Here is a 20,061-nt window from a genome sequence, read left to right as displayed (position 1 = left end):
CAAAGATACTACTGTGGGTCATTATTGCAGGTACCAACCATTTTGGCAATCCAAGCGAGGGAATAAGAGTTCTAGCCTCACAAAGATTCATATGAATGAATCTAAGAAGGAGCTTCTATTGAAGTTCCTACTTCCAGTAGGAATGTTCTGTATCTACACTGGCCAATATGGTAGTTATTAACCATCTGTAGCCTTTGGGTACTTGAAATGTGGCTAGTGCAGTTGAGAAACTGAATTTTTAATTTTGAATTTAATTAATTTACATTTAAAGAGCCACATGTGGTGCTGGTGGCTACCATATTGGAGAAAACAGCTATAGAAGATGAACAAGAAATACATTCAATTTCAACAAGAACTCTTTAAAAGAAGACAGAGTCACACCTATAAGTCTAAAAATAAGAACAGGTGCCTATCTAAGAATTTTAATACTAACACAGACCTTCGAGATCCAGCAAAGGGAAGTGAAGTCACGTCCAAGGTCAAATAAATACTAACAATTACAAACTATGCTGACCCTCCCCACCAATCTCTCTCCACGATAGTTTGCCTAAAAGTTCGTCAATGAACCAGATGAAAAAGGGAATTAATATTTTCAAATAATCCATTATTGTGTCAGCCACCGTGACACAGGCTCTTTACAACTGAGGTCATACGTCATCCTCACTATAATCCTGACAAGCAGCCATCACTATTCCTATTAGTAACTCTATAGAGATTGGCAAAAACTGGATTCCAACTCTGATCTCTGCAACTCCAGAGGGCAGGTTATTTCCACAAGACCATACTTAGTCCTTCTCAAGGTTTCTACCAGTCCCCTGAGCTTCAGACTTTCAATGAAGTAGTTGATCACATGCTCCCAAAATTACCAAAATCTGGTACTCTCCACCCAGAATGCTGGAAATTTACATTTGTCCTAACCAAGCAAAAGATAATCCTCCATTCCCAAGAGAGCAATGCAAGTTCCGTTTCTCCAGGTTCCTTGAAGATCTTACTGCATTCAACCCTACAGCAGGGCTGCCTCTGAGAGGAGAACAAAGGAAGAGCTTACAACAGCCAACATGTACTCATTAATCCTCACTAATGTCTGCAGGAGGTCACCACTTTCAGTAATGACATCACTCTTCCCCTACAGATGAGGCAGCTGGCAGGTCGATCGCCCAAAAGGCCATGCCACACAGCCGTGCCTGAACTCTCCATTCCTCAGACAACCCCGGCTCCAAACTCCTTCCTCGATTCCTGGCAGTCCATGTGACCTCTTGCAGAATTCCCCAGGGGCAGATCTTCTGACTTCAGAGGAATCCTTCTCTCCCCTCACCATACCAGAGACACATACAGAGTTCAAATGATCCTGGCACTGGAAGCCTCAACTAGAAACAAAGCAAGAATAACTCCCAAGAAAACATATGTCCACACAAAAACTTGTGAATCAATTGTTCACAGCAGCATCATGCAGATACCCAAAAGCAGAAGCAACTCAAATATCCATCAGTTGGCAAATGAAGAAAATGGAGTATATCTGGGGCACCTGGGTAGCTCAGTTGGTTAAGTGGTTCTTGATTATGGCTCAGGTCATGATCTCGAGGTCCTGGGATCCAGGCCCAGGTTGGGCTCCATGCTCAGCAGGGAGTCTGCTTGAGGATTCTCTCTCCCCACCTTGGTTGGCCCCGCCCCTCCCCCACCTCACACTCTCTAAAATCAATCAATCACTAAAAGATGGGGGTATATCTATACAATGGAATATTATTCAGGCATTAAAAGGGGGTGAAGAATCCTCATGCTAGAAGCAGCCAAGTCGCAGAAGGCCACATATCATCTGACTCCGTTTATGTGAAATACTCATAAGAAGTACATCTGTAAAGACAGAAAGTAGAAGAGTGGCTCCGAGCAGCTAGGAGGAGGGGGAAGTGGAGAGTGACTACTACTGGCTAAGGGGTTTCTTTATGGTGTGATTAAAATCTCCAAAATTAAACACTGGCAATGGCTGCACAATTCTGCATATGTTCATAAACCACTGAATTATAGATTTTTAAAGAGGTGAATTTTATGGTGTATGGATTATATCTCAGTAAAGTTATTTTTTCAAGAAACAAGCTCATGGGATGCCTGGGTGGCTCAGTCCATTAAGTGCCTGCCTTCGCCTCAGGTCATGATCCCAGCATCCTGGAATCGAGTCCTGCATCGGGCTCCTTGCTCAGCAGGGAGCCTGCTTTTCCCTCTGCCTGCCACTCTCTCTGCTTACGCTCGCATGTGTGCGTGCTCTCTCTCTCTGATGAATAAATAAAATCTTAAAAAAAAAAAAACAGGCTCATAAGATAATAGTAACAAAGTAATGGCTGGAGCCCAGAAGGGTAGGACTCAACCCAGCTGTATTTAAACTTTCAATTAAAATGAGAAAGCCAAATGGTGATGTTTTCCAGAAGTCTTCCCTAAATTCAGATTCAAACTTCACAAATTGTCTTCCATTGAAACTTTAAAAACACAAAGGTCAGGCACCTGGGTGGCTCAATCAGTTAAGCATCTGCCTTCAGCCCAGGGCATGATCTCAGGGTCCTGGGGATCAAGCCCCACATCAGGCTTCCTGCTCAGCAGGGAGTCTGCCTTCTCCCCCTCACTCTAACCCTCCTTCCTGCTCATGAACGCTCTCTCCCGCTCAAATAAATAAAATCTTAAAAACAAAAACAAAAAAAACCCACCCACAAAGGTCAAAGAAAAGCCAAGATCACCTCCAACTTACAGATACGCAAACTAAAAGCTTAAAGATTTCCTCAGAGATAAAGAAACCAAGTCCCATGTATATACATTTAACTTTAGATGACCCACACAGAGCTAAGAAAGGCCTTCTAATAAACTTTTTGTCTGAATTAAACTTGACATTCCCAGCTACTATCTTTTTCTCCTAAATATGAATGGATTACACTAGATCATAATCAGTCACTGAGCACTCACCATGTGCCAAGTCCTGTTCTTTTTTTTTTTTTTTTAAAGATTTTATTTATTTATGTGACAGAGACGCCAGCGAGAGAGGGAACACAAGCAGGGGGAGTGGGAGAGGAAGAAGCAGGCTCCCAGCGTTGGAGCCCGATGTGGGGCTTGATCCCATAACGCCGGGACCACGCCCTGAGCTGAAGGCAGATGCTTAACAAACGCGCTACCCAGGCACCCCCCAAGTCCTGTTCTAAGCACACACGCAATCTTACAAACGTTAATCCTCATACCCCCCCCCACCTTTAGGCACAAGATTTAGGGTTAAATCTTCCTGCTCCAGGGCCTGTGCCTATTCCTTCAGGGTCCAAAGAGCTGCCACTGGTAGCAAAGCTGGTCAGCAGTGAATGACGGACAGGACTTGAATTGTCCGTCCCCAGCATCTGGTCAGTGCTCTGGATTCTACTTCTCATTCACTGCAAACCAATAAAATCTCAAAGCTCTTCCTCTATGAAAAGGTTCTATAACTAGAATAGCTAGTACTATTCTTGGGCACTAGAAAGGAATAAAACTCAGCCCTCCAATGACTTAACTCATTAGAGAAACAATAAAAACAAACTCTGAGTTGTTTGTATGAAAAACATATACTAAATACATACACACACACGCTATGTATTTGAAAAACTCTAATAACATCTCATATCCACCAATGGAAAACTACAGTTGCAGATCAACAGCAAGAGTGAAGAGAGCTGACCATGTCTGGGCCTAAAGTCAGGACAGCCAGGAGGGAACAGGGAGGGCTAGAACGAGTGCTGCCTTCTCACTCCTGCTCTCTGGCTTCAACTGGCTGAACAAAACCAGACATAAGAGCAAGGGAGCCTCAGACAGAGCCCATAAAGGTGAGCTGGATGGGGGGTAGGGGTGCAGAGAACAGAGTATGGAGTGGATCTGGGGGCAAAGGAAAAAGAAACAGCACATGGGATCGCAGGCCAATTAGAAGATGATGTGGCAGCCCACTAGCCTTACCTAAATCCCTATTCAAATAGAAGGAAAGTAGGTTTGACCAAATGGCAGTGATGTGGTGCCCACAGAAAATCAATTGCAAAGCATGTTCTCACAGTCCCACCCCTGGGTTTGTCTCCAGTTATTCAGGCGTAACTCGAGATATTTAATAAGTGTAAAGCCATTAAAATGAAGACTTTTCAGTTACCTACCTCATCTTTATCCCAGTTATCTACCTTTTTTTCAAACACCTCAACTGAAACAACCCTTTGGTACAACCCCTATCTTTGAAGCTCATGTTTACAACTGAAACAAGATCACCACTCAGTTTTAGGGAGTGTCAAAGTATCTGACAAAAGAAAGTCCAAGTGCTAAAGACCCATTACATGATTTTTGTTACAAATACATGGTTGAACATGTTACAGAGCCCTGATGACCGAAACAGTCCTCACCCATACGCCAAGAAAGACCATTTCTCTCCCTTTTTTAGCACTTGGAAAAAACAATCCCCCAGCCTCAAAGTGATTAATCCCCTACCTCACTCTTCAGAATTTAGGGTAAAGGATTTCCCCTCTGCAGCCTAGCTTTTTATGCTAAACTTGTTACTAAGTCTCTTCATTCATTCAAGTACTATTCATTTAATGACCCTTACCATACATAACTGAGATGTTTTCTACCCTGAACACCACTCTGAAAGGAAAACGTACCTAGAAGCAAAGCCTCTACATGCCCAGAATCCTGCAGATCAACTACGGTTTCAAATATTCTTTCCCGCTGTCCACATAACCAATCACAGTATCTAGGAAATTCTATTTTGTATGCCAAGAACATCTCCTAAGCCTGCTGTGCCCTGGTTTCTTCAATGCGGAGAAAAAAAAAAAAAACTATAGAGATAAATCATGCTTCATAAATTAGGTTGGACTCCCATATCCCAGATTTCTAAGAGTTAAAAATAATCTTATCTAGGGATTTCCTTGAAAATCCCATTGAGCTGACGCACTTCAGAAACCCCAAACTCAATTTTACTCTTCTATCTATATTCTGGCACAAAGTCAAACTCTCCCAAACTGTCTGTGGAGAAATCTTCCACTAATTGTACCTGTCGTGAGGGACCAGACTTTTCCCATCACCACTATATGCCCAAAGAAATTCTTTTAAAAGACTGATGCTCAAAACCTCAAGCTGAAGAATTAGACTTGACTTGTCTCATAACATTTAATGTCAACTATAAAGAGAACAGCCCATTTTAACAGAATTTTAGGGGCAGAGGGGCAATAAAGATAACTTGGTTTAAACCGTTCATTTCATGGATTAGAAAACTGGTGCAGAGAGAGATGAAATGGTTTGTTCCAAGTCACACAACCAGTTAATGTGAAGGCTGGAACCAGACCCCTGATCCCTGACGTGGGTCTTGGGCTGTTGGACTTTACCATCTTCCTTTATATGCCCAACACAGCCACAATAAGGTAGGAAAGGTGCTCATGTCTTCTGATCCCCAGGCAATCAGCATGCAGTGTTTATACAAACACTCTACCTCCTTCAGTGAAGAGCCCTCCCAGACCTACAAATTTTGAGGATTACCAGGGATGCAAACAAATTCAATGAAAGGAGGTATCAAAGGCAGGACCTCAAGCAAACACACATTACTGTACAATGAAAGCCACACTTAAGGTGAGTACACTGTAACTTAGCTGCAGAGCACTTGTCCAAGGCTTATTTGCCAATCAGCCTGACGGCTTCTGTAAGTACTAATTTGGACTTCAGTAAGTTAGAGAAACCTGCCCTGTCCATTAAATTACAACCTCTCCTTAATGTCAGAATATTCTTCCTATCCTCAAATGAGCATTTGCCTTTTCCTCAGATTGTATCAGCCAACAACAAAAAAAGGGAGCTAAATAGTTTTCAGTGAAAACAGAGAAAGCAACTCCACCTCAGGTGCCTGAAATATTGGGCCATAATTAATCACAATCCATTGAGAAGAACAGCTCCTGCCTGGTATTATTAAATGGCCACTGTTCAGGCTGCCCAGAGGAAACTGCAAAGAAGTCCTGAGAAGTGCAAGGTCAGCCATAAAGATCTTGCCAAGGTTAAAACACAATGGGGGAGGTCAAGGTCTTCATCAAGGCAAGTGAGCACAGAATGTAAACTCTGCAGTAACATGTAGAAGGCATCCCAAAAATAAACACGGGTCATTTGTCAGATGCAGTCATCAACTTTCTCCCATAGGACCCTATGCCAAACTCAGAATCTAAAAATAAACCAAAACCTCCAACTATCAAGACAATAACTATGAATTCACAATGAATGCTGTGCAGAGTTCATTTAAGCTATCTTAGGGCAGGGAAACTGACCAAATTTCCAAAAGAATAGTTCATATAATGAAGAAATCACGAACAATAAATCTGCCTCAAATACCAAATTAGACTCTCCACTTGGTGGACCTCTAATTAGAGTTCATCTCCCTCCAGAGTAATCTTAGAGCTCAAAAATTTTAAGAGCAATACATATGGCTAGTGATACAGGCCAATTAGTATATGCATTTATATTAATTTAAATACTTTCATTCGCCATAAGAAAATCCTTACCCTACCATGTGAGTTCTCCCAACTAAACTGAGAACTCTTGTCTTCCACATATTCCATTTCATGTGTGAAATTAAGGAAGCTATAAATTTGTGTTATCTGACCATTAAAAAGAGAAAAGCATCTAAGATTAAAAAAAAAAAAAAAGTGTCCTTCTGCAGTAGCCAAGCCTCCAAGACAGCCCCTCAAAATCCTAGCCTCTTGGTATTGATTCCGTTGTATAATACTTACCACTCATGATGAAGAGGGCTGACTTGTGTTACCAATTGGACATCACAAAACAGATGGTATAGGACTTCCAAGGCCAGGGAATAAAAAAGCATCTTCCATCTTACTGTCTCTCAGATTGCTCCTTGCTTGGGGGCAATCCAACTGCCATGCTGTGGGGACCGGCAAGCAGTCCGTGGAAACACCTTCGCTAAGGGGCACAGAAGCTTCTTGGCAACAGCCAGCAGCAACTCACCAACCCTGTCACATGAGACAGTTTGAAGTGAATCCCCAGCCCCAGTCAAGCCTTCACATGTTGGCAGCCCCTTCGGAGCTCTGCAACCTCACAAGATATCCTGAGGCAGAACCATTCAAATTCCCGAGAACTAGAGACAGAATCTCAGAAACGAAGATAATGTTTACTATTGTTTTTGAGCTGCTAGGCTGTGAAGTAATTTGTCACACAGCAATCAATTACTAATATACTTTTTTCTGATGAAATTTCCAGACATTAAAGTGTAGCATCTTGTTTTTAATTATTTTTAATTTTGTTCTTTCCAATGGTTCAAGTTATCCTATCACTTCTTGATCAACTCTTCTCTGCAAAGAATGCATTATTCCTAAGGGATCAATTCCTCTCATTTACCAGCCAACCTCTTCACAATATCAGNAGCTGCTCCCCCCAGCCAAAAAAAAAAAAAAAAGAAAAAAAAAAGGGCAATGGCTGGTTTCCAAGGAACACAGAAGCAGTAAGAACAACCGTGAGGTTCCACATCCTTGCATTCTTTCACACTAACTCAGACGCCATGTGCCTGCCTAGGGAAAGAGAAAAGCTTTCATGTTAACTAGGTACATGTCCAGTCATGGAAGGCTAAATTGCATGTCTCAGTGGCTTAGGCAATCGGCATGCAGCGTTTGCACAAACGCACCTCTACCTCCTTCAGTGAAGAGCCCTCCCAGACCTACAAATTTTGAGGATTACCAGGGATGCAAACAAATTCAATGAAAGGAGGTATCAAAGGCAGGACCTCAAGCAAACACACATTACTGTACAATGAAAGCCACACTTAAGGTGAGTACACTGTAACAGCTGCAGAGCAAGCACTTGTCCAAGGCTTATTTGCCAATCAGCCTCAGGGCTTCTCTAAGTACTAATTTGGACTTCAATAAGATAGAGAAACCTGCCCTGTTCATTAAATTACAACCCAACAAGGTAATGCCAAACCTACAACCTTAGGTAAATGTGAGAGAAAGCAATGAATGAATGAATCACTATCTTTTCCTCCCTTTGTGAAAAGATGCTAAAGTAAATCCTGAATGTGCCAAGTTTCCCCTGCTCTTATGTTTTAAAATCACACAATTGTCCTTTAAAAAGGTGGAAAAGGAGGTTGGGCTGGCCCAGTCGGTTAAACTTCCAACTCTCGATTTTGGTCCTGAGATAGAGCCCCCGGGTCCGTGCCCAGCTGGGCATGGAGCTTAAGGTACTCTCTCCCCCTCCCTCTGCCCCTCCCCACCCTGCTCACACTCCCATGCTCACGCACTCTCTCAAAAAAATTAAAAATAAAAAAATAAGGGGGGGGGCATAATTTAAAAAATCACTTTAAAATATATGGCCTAGACTACTGTCACTTTCTCAATTGGATACTCTGGTGCAGAACACTAGGGAGCATCTCATTCAGAGCTGCAACTTACTAAATTCAAGGACACCCAGACTACAAATATGCAGAAGGAAAAGACTTAAATATCATCCTAATGCCAAGAAAGAAGGGGAAGGGGAAGAGGAAGGAGAGGAGAGGAAAAAAAGAAAAGAAAAGAAAAGAAAAGAAAAGAAAAGAAAAGAAAAGAAAAGAAAAGAAAAGAAAAAGGAAAAGAAAAGAAGAGAAAAGAAAAAAGAAAAGAAAAATTGAGCACAGTGGAAATATTTTATGGCTTTTTTTTTCCTTCACCAAAACTGAAATTTTATATTAACAAGAGGTGGATAAAGTTCTGATGTTTAAAAATCAGGAGAAAATGTTAATCCTTCAAGGAATTATCTTTCAAATCCCAAAACCAAAAGATCTATAAAACTTCCACGAACATCAAACTCCTTATTTCCTATTTGACTGACTTTCAATAGTTCTGCTTCAGATCATTCCCTTCCTTCTAGCCCCCCTTTATTAAATACTTTCCTTTCTCTCTCTCTCTTTTAAAGTAAGCCTAAAATACCAACCAAAAGAGACTCCAAGACCACTAGTCAACTTGTTCCATCCTTCAGAAACAAGAGGAGAAGCCAGTACTTTTTGGGTTTGAGGTTCCCTCAAGGAAGAATTAGCTGCTGTTTTTACTGCTTAAAAAGTAACTTCAAAATGAAACTGAAAATATAGCCAAATGCCCCTAGATCTTTAGAGTAAGAACATAAAATACATGGATCAAGAATTATTTTGCTGACTTACTAGCAACCAGACCCTGATAAGGGTATTTTGCCTATTTCAAATATTTTGTAAAAATCATCTAGGAAACAGAGACCAGAAGCATTATAGGATAAAAGGCTAAAAGATAAACCTCTCTATGAGGAGATATTATACAACCTTCAGTTATTAAGCTTACAAAGAGAAGGCTAAGAGGCACCCAAATCATCATCTTTAATTCCACAAAAAATTATATATGAAAGATGGTCACCAGATGTTCCCCATCACCTCTGAGTAGAAAACAAATGAAAAAAGGCTTAAACTGCAGCAAAAGGGTCTGAGACCCCAGGTCCCTGTACAGCACGTGAACTATTCCAGGAACTCCCAAACATTACATTCACGTACATATGACTCGCTTGTGGGATCCTGTTAAAATACAGATCAGGTCAGTAAATTCGAAACAGGAAGTGAAAACTTGCATTTCTAACGAGTTCCCAGGTGATGCTCTTAAACCTGGAGTACAAGGAGCTGGAGCAGAGCGGTAGGACTGCTCATTCTGGCTGTCAATTCAGTTCAGTGGGGTTCCCACAGGACTGGCTGGGCCACACCCATTGGTATTGATCAAGAAGCTAGCTAAAAGGGAGCAGATCATATAAACCTTCCTCATCAATGAGCTTTAAGATGGAACTTACAAAGAACACTGAAAAGTAACTGTTAAATACCAGAATACGAAGTCTCTTTGAACAGCTTCCTGGAGCCCTGAGGTGTGGTTTGAACCTGGTAGAAAGGAAGCAAGGCAGAGGAGTTCACACACCTGGAAGACAGACTCTAATTTCACAATCCCCTTCCAACCTGTTTAACCAATTATCAGTGCTCTTGGGGATCCAAGAGATTCTCCAAGCCGCGATGCCTCAGACGCAGAAGTTATCACTTAAGAACTCTGTCAACTACAATATGGAGCATCTCAGCGCAAAGGCATTCAATGTGTAGAAACCGGAACTGTTTAGTGGGATAATCCACTTTTTTTTAGCCTAGTTCTGAGGAGTCGCCAGCAATTACTTACATTTTCATCAAAGAATAAGAACAGAAATGCCACTAACCACCTGAAGTCAAGACTGACAATACACAGTAAGAGGGCAGCTTCCTACACGGATAAAGTAAACTAAAAGCATTGCTAGAGCGTGTAAACCAGGACACACCACAATTGGAGCTGCCCCTCTCCTAGAAGGAATCGTCTTTATGTGCATAGACCCTGCATCTAGTCAAGTACACTTTATGATGCCCAGTCCTGGAACAGGCAGTGCCTAGCACAGAGTATGTGTTCAAGAAATATGTTAACAGAGACACATGCAGTTCTTATCCTTATGGGGGAAATTTCAATACATCCAAAAATCTCAATCCATCCTCATCCTCTAGATAGTCTACCCAACTGGCCCGGTCTGTTGGCTGTACCAACAATGTGCCAATTTCCCAGGCTCGAGTAAACATGGAGTTATTCTTTTCTCTGCCATTCTATTGGATCAAGGGTTCTGAACCTGGGATCCACAGACCTCTGATAGTCTAGTCTATGAACGGGTTTTGGGAACTACATTTTTCTTTTTTGGTATTTTTGTTTGTTTTAACATGTAGATCTCTAGACCTCTCTTGATATAAAGACCAAAAGCTTTCATAAGAATCTCAAAGGAGGGGCGCCTGGGTGGCACAGCAGTTAAGTGTCTGCCTTCGACTCAGGGCGTGATCTCGGCGTTATGGGATCAAGCCCCACATGGGGCTCCTCCACTATGTGCCTGCTTCTTCCTCTCCCACTCCCCCTGCTTGTGTTCCCTCTCTCACTGGCTGTCTCTATCTCTGTCAAATAAATAAATAAAATCTTTAAAAAAAAAAAAAAAAAAGAATCTCAAAGGAGCCCCTGATCTAAGTAAGAACTTGCAGGAATCCAAGTCCTGCCCTTTTCTTCTTAGGAACCCACTCCCGGGTCTCCCCTTCTTCTTTCTTACAGATACTCATCTCGTCTAGCTCCTCAGTCCTTCGTTGCCTGCTTACAGCAGCAGACTTCTGATTGGGCTTTCTAACTCTGACTTAATCTACTCTGAGCCATCCTAAGATTGTTCCTAGATTACATTCCTAAAAAATAACTTAGAGAAACTTCTCTTGTCACTTCCACACGCACCCTATGTTCTAGCCATATCAACTACATGCAGTGCCTGAAAGCACACCATCACCTTTGGGCCTTTCCCTAGAATGCTTTCCCCCAAAACCGCTCCCCACCTCTCCCTAACCCCCAGCCAACCCACTCATCTCCCACTCTCTGATTCAAAAGTCAACTCTTCTTCCATTTCTTTTCTAACTCCGTGTCAATCTCTGCCCCCAAAGAACATATATATACATACTGCCTCTGGACTAATACATACAGTACATGCTGTATAGGAATACGTAAATGCAGGGGCGCCTGGGTGACTCAGTTAAGCGTCTGCCTTCAACTCAGGTCATGATCCCAGGGTCCTGGGATCGAGCCCCGTGCACAGGGCTCCCCGCTTGTGCTCCCTGTCAAATAAAATCTTAAAAAAAAAAAAGAAAGAATATATAAATACATTGCCTTTTCATCTTTGTAACTGCATACAATGCTCGAGCACATCACCATCCCCCAATAAATCATCACATGTTATGTGCTGGGCACACAGTAGGTATGCAATATCTTATGTGGATTGAAAAGTCTTCAAAAATATTTGTACTTCATTTGATATCTCAATTCTCTAAGTCCTTGCTGCTTAAATAAAGATATTATTTATTTTCAATTTTCTCTCAATTTTCAAAAACAAAAAGATTTTTAAACAATCTCTACACCCAACATGGGTCTCGAACTCACAACCCTGAGCTCAAGAGTAGCATGCTCCACCAACTGAGCCAGTGTGGCACGCCTCAGGAACCCATCATTAACAAATTTCGCTCTCTACAGGAGACAATTCTGACCTCTCAGTAACAACACAGAAAACAGCCCAGATAAAAACTTTCTTGAATAAAGCTGGATTTCAGATACTAAACAGAAACATTGTCGAAGAAACTTATTTATGTAAGATCAAAGTCTCAGACTAATTCCAAGATCCGAGTTAGTCTCTCCTAGTTGCACAATTCACCATTTTGCCAGGAAAAGTACCCCAAACATATCTAAACAGATGACTTTATTGGAAATGCTAGTCATGGAGCTGCTTCAGAAATTCTGCCAAATTTGCTATTGCCGCATTAGATTTTTCTCAAGATAGGTTTTATGGTTCACTCGTGTTTTGGCTTAAAAGCCTGGCTCTCTGACTGATATCATGACAATATGTAATGGCAGAACAAGAAAGCCTTAAGACAAAACTGCCAACATTTTTTTCATTTGCCCCTCAGGTAATCTACCGTTAAATAACTTCACACACATTCTGTAGGCCCTTGTAAGGAAAAACAAATAATATTTGTTGACCGAATTTCAACCTTAATGTTTATGGATCTGGTAGAAATTCCTAAAGGAATGAAAATTTCACTGAAAATGACCAAACATGGCCTGAATTACCTAAGGAACACAATGCTTACCCCTACATCTGCTTTCCGTGGCTAAACTTACTTTTCCATAATACATGTAAGGCGAAGAAGTGTCCCCAGAGAGGACAAGTGTCTGAGGCTCCTCATGGGCAACTCACCAGTACACTCAGGCAAATAACCAAGAAACCCAAGGCTATGAATTCCAATGTAAACAACATCAAGAACAACAAGGTATTGGGGCACCTGGGTGGCACAGCGGTTAAGCGTCTGCCTTCAACTCAGGGCGTGATCCCGGCGTTGTGGGATCGAGCCCCACATCAGGCTCCTCTGCTATGGGCCTGCTTCTTCCTCTCCCACTCCCCCTGCTTGTGTTCCCTCTCTCGCTGGCTGTCTCTATCTCTGTCAAATAAATAAATAAAATCTTTAAAAAAAAAAAAAAAAAAGAACAACAAGGTATTAACCCCAAGCTATCTGGGCCTGCTATGGCAAAATAACTGGTGTACAGCATTATTTATCAGATGCCAGATATGAAACATAAAAGCCCACCACTGAGGCTATCAAAATGCTGACTTTTCAGAAACAGCCCAAGTGAGTATCACAAAAGCACTTCAGAAACCCTAAGAAATAAGGGAGACAGACAATAAAACGCTGACATTTTGAGGTATCTTCCTAACAGAAGTCCTCAGGAGAAATTCCAAATGGGTCAACACCAAAAAATAAGTAATCCAGTTAAGAAATAGGCAGAAGACATGAATAGACATTTCTCCAAAGAAGACATACAAATGAAAAAAATGTTGAACATCACTCATCATCAGGGAAATAAAAATCAAAACCACAACGAGATACCACCTCACACCAGTCAAAATGGCTGAAATTAACAACTCAGGAAACAACAGATGCTGGCAAGGATGAGGAGAAAAGGGAACCCTCTTGCACTGTTGGTGGGAATGCAAACTGGTGCAGCCACTCTGGTGAACAGTATGGAGGTTCTTCAAAAAGGTAAAAATAGAACTACCCTACGACCGAGCAACTGCCCTACTAGGTATTTACCCAAAGGATACAGAAGTGCTAATTCAAAGGGGCATATGGACCCCAATGTTTATAAAAGCACTATCAACAATAGCCAAATTACAGAAAGAGCCCACATGTACAACAGCTGATGAGTGGATAAAGATGACGTGGTATATTTATACAATGGATTATTATTCAGCCATCAAGAAGAATGAAATCTTGCTATTTGCAACAATGTGGATGGAACTAGAGTGTATTATCCTATGCAAAATAAGTCAGAGAAAGACAAATATATGATTTCACTCATATGTGGAATTTCAAGAACAAAACAGACGAACATAGGGGAAGGGAAGGAAAAATAAGGAAAACGGAGAGGCAAACCATAAGACACTCTTAATAGAGAACAAACTGAGGGTTGCTGGAGGGGAGGTGGGCGGAGGATGGGCTAAATGGGTGATGGGTATTAAGAAGGCACTTGTTGGGATGAGCACTGGATGTTACAGGTAAGTGATCAATCACTAAATTCTACTCAGGAAACCAATACAACAGTATATGTTAAGTAACTAGAATTCAAATAAAAATTTTTAAAACAAATTCCAAATGGGAAAATAGAGCACTATAACTCAGTCATCCTTCCATACTGAGATTCAAACAGATTCTCAGGAAATGAAATAACACATAAGGAATTGAATATAATCAATTTTCTTTTTTAAGATTTTATTTATTTGAGAGAGAGAGAGCCAGAGGGAGAGCCAGCGAGCATGAGCAGGGGCAGGAGCAAAGGGAGAGGAACAAGCAGATTGCATGTGTGGAGCTGACATGGGGCTCGATCTCACAACCCTGAGATCACGACCTGAGCCAAAATCAAGAATCGGACGTTTAACCAACTGAGCCAGCCAGGGGCCCCTAATATAGTCCAGTTTCACTTACCAGTCAAACATCTAGAAACAAAACAAAAGGTTTTTAGAATTTGGCAGGGGTGAGGGGTTGCAGCTTTATTGAAATAAAATCCAACCTTTTAAAGGATACAAAGCAATAGTTTTTGGTGTAGTCCAGGAGTTGTGTAATGATCACCACAATCAATTCAGAACATTTTTATCACCTCATCAAGAAACCCTGTACCTTATAGCAATGACCCACCCCAATCCCCACCCAGGACTTCTCCTTCCCCCAGCCCCAAGCAGCCACTAATCAACTTCCTGTCCCTACAGAATTGCCTATTACAGGCATTTCGTATAAATAGAATCATATATCATGTGGTCTCTTGTGACTAACACCTTGGGCTTAGATAACATTTTCTAAGTTCATTCATGCTGCTGTGCCTAACAGTACTTCATTCTTTTTTATGATCAAATAACATTTCATTTTATGGATATACCACATGTTGCTTATCTGTTCATCAGGTGATAAAACTTTAAGATTTGAGAGAGAGAGAGAGAGAGAGAGCACAAGCGAGCGGGCATACATGCACATGCAACGGTGCATGGGGGTGGGGGGGAGAGGGAGAGAGAGGACCTTAAGCAGACTCCACATTCAGCGCAGAGTCTGAGGTGGGGCTCAACCTCTTGACCCTCAGATCACAACCTGAACCAAAATCAAGAGTCAGATGTTTAACCAACTGAGACATCCAGGTGACCTGAGACTGACTTTTAAAGAAACACAATAAGCGACCTAGTGGGGTTTTGTCAGTAAAGGGGTTTCCTGAAGTCAGAATAGGCTCAGCTTCAGACACTACTCATCAACATGGGTGATTACCGAGCATTATAGCTATGACTATGCTACAGCACCACAGGGGGCTCAGTACCTCCAGCACCACCAGAAGACAGTCAGCTACCCAACCCAGAATTCATTAGAGTCCCTATCGGTCTGAGTTTGCTTACCTGTAAAATATCCCAAATGACTGCACTCAGAATTAAATCCCCTTCAGGAGTTAGCTCATTTTACCCACGTAATGGAGAAGCACAATGAAGCCCAGGGAAAAAAAAAAAAAAAAAAGGATTTAAAGGTTATGGCAACAATTAAAAGTAAAGTTAAAAGTCCATCCTAATTCTCCTAACACCCATTTTATTTTCACCACTGTAAACTGCCTCTTTAAACTGTATTCAACAGGACCCTACGGAAATGATTTAGAATGTGTACCAAGACTTCACAACACAGATGTTCATCTTGGTGAAAAACTTAAGAGGCAGACAGAGACAGGCCATTCTGAGACTCAAAGCCTACGGAACTAGTTAAATTAACTGTGAAATGCCCATGAGTATAACAGTTTGCAAGCACTCAGAAATTCTAGTTCAAGAAAAGATGTTCATGATGTGGACACACAAGGAAACAAAACCATGCTGGCAAAATACATACGGTGCTCATCTCTGGGCAACGAATTAGAAACATTTACATTTTGTATCTAAAATGCATTTTCTATAATAAATAAAATGCATTTTCTAATCTTCTACAATGAGAATCTACTATTTACCTTAGTAGAAAAAAATTTCAATATGTTTAGAATTCACATTGCATGTGAATTGGTATCTTCTATTTGGTAACACAGTAACAAGACTTTGAAATTCAGCATATTGCCTCTTCCCATATTATTATGTATAAAAAATTTCCCAACAAAGCTCTTTGCAGGATTTATCCCACATCAATGCTCTGAGATGGTAAGAGCAGTATTTATTCCCGTTTGCAGATGATAAAGTTAAAATACAGGAGATCTTAGGACTGTGGATGGGACAGCTGGAATTAAAGCTCCTGGGGGTAAGTCATTCCAGCCCTCCTGGTTCATCTGTAAATCAGAAACAAACCCCAGAAAAGGAACAATTTCTCAAGAATTGTGCTGCTTTGGGAAGTCTACGGATGTAAAATTTAGGCACATAGAAACAAAGTATTAAACCACCTTCCATTGTGACAATATTTTACTACTGAAGTCAAGAGGAGCAGATGTGGAACGAAATACAAACACAATAAACAGGACAATTACCTATAAAGTTATCAGAATGCTTTAAAGAGTATACTTGAAACAAAGCAAAGAGCCCCAGTAGTCAGTCACAAACCGTTTAGAACAGATATTCCAAAAGGCTGCCCTGTGATTTTGGTTTCTCATTATTTCAGTAGAAGCATTTCACTGAGTACAAATGAAGCTGAAGATATCAAACAAAATTTCAAACAAAAATTTGCGAAGGTATGCTATTCTTATTCAGATTCCCACCGCATATGCAAAACATCATACATCAGAAAACATACATCAGAAGTTATCAAAGAATTAAAAAACATTTCCTTTACTTTGTAAGTGTAGTATTTCCCTAGATAAACGGTTTTCTAGAAGAAAACAATGAGACTATAGAACTAAATACATCAACATACCTGCTCTATTTCTCAATATCCTCTTGAGTCTTGATTCTCCAGTGTTTATTATGCAGTCAAAAATTTTATAAAGCGAATGTTTCCAATCTTAGCATAACCACAAGGAAAAGACATTGGCAACTCATCAAAGACCTAAGTAGTCTTAAGATCAAACCTAAAGAGTAAACAATTTCTTCGGTTTGGGCTTTATGAGCTAAGGACTTTAAATGATATCTGACCAGGTGGCTCCAATACCACATTACAAATAATTTCTGGAATTTAATCATCATATAAGTGCATCTTCTCCATCTAAAAGAGGACCACATTTTAGAAGAATAAAATGGGGGCGCCTGGGTGGCACAGCGGTTAAGCGTCTGCCTTCGGCTCAGGGCGTGATCCCGGTGTTGTGGGATCGAGCCCCACATCAGGCTCCTCCGCTATGAGCCTGCTTCTTCCTCTCCCACTCCCCCTGCTTGTGTTCCCTCTCTCGCTGGCTGTCTCTATCTCTGTCCGAATAAATAAATAAAATCTTTAAAAAAAAAAAAAAAAGAAAAAAAAAGAATAAAATGGTATAGAAAATGGAGCGCAATTCACTTAGCCAAGATAAGTATTGTTTAAGGGAAAAGTATCTTTTATTTGAATTTATAGACTCTACATACATTGGGCCATGAATGCAAAATATATTTTAGCATAGACTGCAATCGAGAGTTTGAAAGACATGGATTCAAGGAGCAATCTGAATTCTCTTAGAGTGGGCCATGAATATTTGCTTTCAGAGGATAAAGTCTAGCTCATACGTTAATAAGAAAAAAGTGACCGATTCTAACAAACGAGGCAGCATTTGTGCTCAGACACCTCACTGTGAATATCACGTGCACTTCGTGCACCTTACTCGGAACAAGGAAGTTATCTCCAGAGAACAACGTTGCTCTCGGTGGCTTACGGAACCCCTTCACTGTGCTGCAGCTGTGGTTTCTCCATTCTGATGAGCAATTAACACGAAGAGTGGCATCCCATTTCAACAGGCAGCCTAGAGCCTGCCACTGAAGGATGTCACCTTCCTAAGTGATAGTTACTCCAGGCCCGCTCTACCCTCACCTCACACAACCCCACCCTCCACCTTCACCAAGGGACAGAGTGCTGAGTGGAGCAGTTGAGTGAGCGCTATGGAGTTGGACTACCTAGCTCAAGTCCTTCCCAACACTAATTATTACGCTATTACAGCATTGTTCTGAGAAACAGACGTACTGCTCAGTCTGTAGAAAGCCCTCAAAAAGTGGTAAAGGTTCTCAACTATGTCTTGTGAAAGTAGCAAAACCCTCATCTGAGCAAAGAAACAAGGGCAGACAGAATACACAATACTCTTCTTCCAAAACTACTCAAAGGCTTTGTAAATGGTGACGAAAATGGCTAAGTATTAAGAATTCCTCTCACCAAAATAAAAGATGGATTCAATCATTAGTACAGACCCTAAGATGGTGCCGTGTGCCTGACCTCACCTCACCCCTGGTTTAACACACACACAAACTTCATACTTACTTCCTGCTATGTAATTCCCCAACTTCCCTTCAGGGTTTTTGTCTGTAAAGACGGACCACCTCTTAGGCCATGGCTACATGTATGACGTTAAATGGTGAGCTGAGGCACGTGCAGCCCAACAGTTAAGAACGGAAGCTGAGGTGCAGGGAGCCTGAGTTCAAATCCTGTCACTTACCATTTGTGTGACTTTGGACAAAGCTGACCAATTTGTTTGCACCTCAGTTTCCTCTTCAGAAAGACTGAGTGATAGCCTCTACTTCCTTAGGTTGTTACTAAGATAAAATGCATTAAAAGCTGTCCACTCCAGGACAAAGGTAAGTCAATAAATATTAGCTGCTATTATCAGGCACTCCCCAAACAATCTCATTCATCTCACTCAAAGATAAAGGTTAAAATGGATGGCAACCAGTTTTTTAGGTTAGGTTTCTAAATCTTTTTATTTTTCTTTTTTTAATAATATTTTATTATGTTAGTCACCATACAGTACATCCCTGGTTTTTGATGTAAACTTCCATGATTCATTAGTTGCGTATAACACCCAGGGCACCATGCAATATGGACCCTCCTTACTACCCAACAGAATTCGTTCTTTCTGATAGCTGAGTAATATTCCATTGTATATATGGACCACAGCTTCTTAATCCAGTCATCTGTTGAAGGGCATCTCGGCTCCTTCCACGATTTAGCTATTGTGGACAAAGCTGCTATGAACATTGGGGTGCATATGGCCCTTCTCTTCACTACGTCTGTATCTTTGGGTTAAACACCCAGTAGTGCAATGGCTGGATCATAGGGTAGCTCAATTTTTAACTTCTTAAGGGACCTCCACACTGTTTTCCAGAGTGGCTGCACCAACTTGCATTCCCACCAACGATACCAAAAATACATGATAAACTCCTGGATGGTAGCTCACTTCTTTTTTTTTTTTTTTTTTTTTTAAAGATTTTATTTATTTATTTGACAGAGATAGAGACAGCTAGCGAGAGACGGAACACAAGCAGGGGGAGTGGGAGAGGAAGAAGCAGGCTCATAGTAGAGGAGCCTGATGTGGGGCTCGATCCCGTAGTCGGGATCACGCCCTGAGCCGAAGGCAGACGCCTAACCGCTGTGCCACCCAGGCGCCCCAGTCACTTCTATTACTCAATCTCTAACACCACATAGGTACTAAAAAATATTTAGTTCACTAATACACTGGCACCATTGATAGCCTAACAGGTGAACCCACTAACATCAGCCACGCTGGGGGCAAATAACCACCTGAGGGAGCACCATGATGAAGATGGGCATACCCAGGACCGCAACTGTACTTTAACTATATAACCTTAAGAAGCTACACCCTATGCCTCAGTTGACATAGACAAGGACTGTAATTGTAACATTGATCATATCAAAAACCTGCGAATAACCTTAAACGTCTATCAACGTGATACTTGATTCTTGTTCTTCACGTGGTCATGGTCTAGAAAGTCACTGAGAATACTTAGCAAATACTGAACCATTGCTCGTATGAGAATTACAGGGTTAGGTTTCTGCAAACCTCTTGGCCATATCAT

At 41.3% G+C, this 20,061-nt stretch overlaps 1 protein-coding gene across 1 annotated transcript in view; it reads right to left on the bottom strand.

The window, feature by feature from the left end:
* Window positions 1–20,061, bottom strand: part of FMNL2 (formin like 2) — a 303,412-nt gene that overhangs the window by 265,430 nt on the left and 17,921 nt on the right.

The sequence above is a fragment of the Ailuropoda melanoleuca genome, chromosome 2, assembly GCF_002007445.2.
Source record: "Ailuropoda melanoleuca isolate Jingjing chromosome 2, ASM200744v2, whole genome shotgun sequence".
Classification (NCBI taxonomy): domain Eukaryota; kingdom Metazoa; phylum Chordata; class Mammalia; order Carnivora; family Ursidae; genus Ailuropoda; species Ailuropoda melanoleuca.
Note: the sequence above shows the minus strand (reverse complement) of the source record. Positions and strands in the feature narration are given on the sequence as shown.